A 2,500-nucleotide genomic window follows, 5' to 3' on the forward strand; every position below is an offset into this window, starting at 1 on the left:
AAGTCTGTCGCTACTAATCTCTGTCTGTCTGTCTGTTTCTCTCTCTCTCTCTCTCTCTCTCTCTCTCTCTCTCTTTCTCTCTCTCTGTTGTCATTTTGAGGATGAAGGCTGTCGATTTTCAATGATTTCGTGAGAGGATTTTTACACTCGAAAATTTGAAGACAAATATATAACAGAATATATCATAATATCACAGTATTGCCGAGATCATTGGATGCTGTTATACACCGCTGGTTACAATGCACTTCCAATTCAATCTTCATTGCGCCATTCGTTTCCCTCTTATGCCAAATTGCTTAACTAAATCGCTTTCCAATCGTCTCGTCGGAGATCTCGTCTCGCCAGCGGAATGGCTTCATCTTAGAAGCCAAAATGATGTAAGGAAATGGGCCTCAGTGCCTTGCAGATGAATCGAACCACTGTATAGCAGCGGAGCCATATGTGAGCGACGACTAGAAGCTTCTAAGAACTGAATACAGAGGAGAATAAAATAACGATTTGTTATCTATATCAGGTTTTCAAAACTATTTACTTGAGTGTGTGTGTGTGTGTGTGTGTGTGTGTGTGTGTGTGTGTGTGTGTGTGTGCGTGTGTGTTTGTGCGCGCACGCGTGTGGGTGCGTATGTGTGTGTTCGTGTGTGTGTGTACGCCTGTGTGTGCGTATGTGTGAGTTCGTGATGAGCAAGAAAGACAGACAGACAGAGGGAGGGAGAGAATAAGAGGAGAGAGAATAAGACAGACACGCAGACAGAGGGAGACAGAGTAAAATTAGATAGACAGAAAGACAAGTAGAGAGGCAGGCAGGCAAAGGAAGAGGAAAGAGAGAGGAGCGTTAGAGAGAGAAATTGAGAAAGGGACAAAGGGACAGATAAAGAGGGGGGAAATACGGGGAGAGAGAGATAGTGAGGGAGAAAGATGTCGCTTCAAATATTCCTGACGATTCGAAGTTTGAAATATATTTTCATTAGAGTCACCGGAAGTTACGCAATTTTGTGCTAAAATCACACAATCGACTTCCTTCCTTCCCGTTGAAAAGTTATCAAAATGTTTATTTAATTTTATCCGTAATAGATAGATAGACAGATAGATAGACAAACAGATAGATAGATAGATAGATAGATAGACAGACAGACAGACAGACAGATAGATAGATAGATAGATAGATAGATAGATAGATAGATAGATAGACAGACAGATAGACAGACAGATAGATAGATAGGTAGATAGATAGATACATACATACATACATACATACATACATTTGTATATGTATGTGTATGTAAAGATGCGTGGCTATATATATATATATACATATATATACATACATGCATGCATGCACATATATATATATATATACACACACACACACACATATGTGCGTGTGTATATTAGTACATACATTCACGTGGCTCTACCTTACAATCTGTGCAGACATACGTTTATATCTATGCATATCTATATATGTGTGTGTGTGTGTGTGTGTGTGTGTGTGTGTGTGAGTACATATACACAGCCACGCACAAATATACCCATATCCACACACACTCACTCACTCACGCGCGTGTAACAGTATTCGACCTGAGTTTGCTCTTAAAACTGATTCAATAGAAATCCATTAAGCGATATTTTTTCCCCCTTCACTGTGAATGCAAGAATGCACATTTAGAGTGCGTGAATACATTTAGAGTGCACAGTTTGATGCAACAGCCAACCATCCATCCATCCATCCATCCATACATACATACATACGTGTTTTCAGTTGAAATTATTCAATTTAATTTATCTGTCAGCTTATCTCTCTCCAGCTAACATGTAACGTTATTACCGTTTGATCACGCTCTACGCATCAGACTTGAATTTTGCAGCTGACGAAGGAGACCTCGGGGGTTTACGTCTTTAAGTTTTGTTACAACGAACTTTTCGATCTGTCTCTTATGTATTGGAGCAGGTATGTGTGTAGGTGTGTACGTGTGTGTTTGTGTATGCCTGTATGTCTGTGTGAGTGTGTGTGCATGAATGAGTGTATGAAATGCGTGTTGATTTGTGTGTGTGCGTGTAAGTGTGTATGTGTGTATCTTTCTACGTGTTTATGTATGTATCCGTGTATGTACTGATGTGTGAATGTGGGTATGTACATGTGTATATATATGTGTGTGTTGTCTATATAGATAGATAGATAGATAGATAGATAGATAGATAGATAGATAGATAGATAGATAGATAGATAGATAGATAGGCAGACAGACTAATATATATGTGGTGGTTGTCTAGTACTTATGCAGAGTTTTGACTACCTCCTGTACCTACACCTTAGAACCATCATGGCATCTGATGTGGCTTTTTAAACCAGACAATGTTTTAGAAAGAAACCCACATAGATTGCAAATCCGATTTGGACCACCAAGAGCTGCAGTTAAGTTCTGATCTTTGTGGATATTAAAACGTCTTTTGAGGCCTCCGTTAGATTTGCAAACATTATCTTTCCGTTTCTGTCTACCAA

This window comes from Octopus bimaculoides, chromosome 24, assembly GCF_046866305.1.
Source record: "Octopus bimaculoides isolate indiv1 chromosome 24, ASM4686630v1, whole genome shotgun sequence".
NCBI classification, from domain to species: Eukaryota; Metazoa; Mollusca; class Cephalopoda; order Octopoda; family Octopodidae; genus Octopus; species Octopus bimaculoides.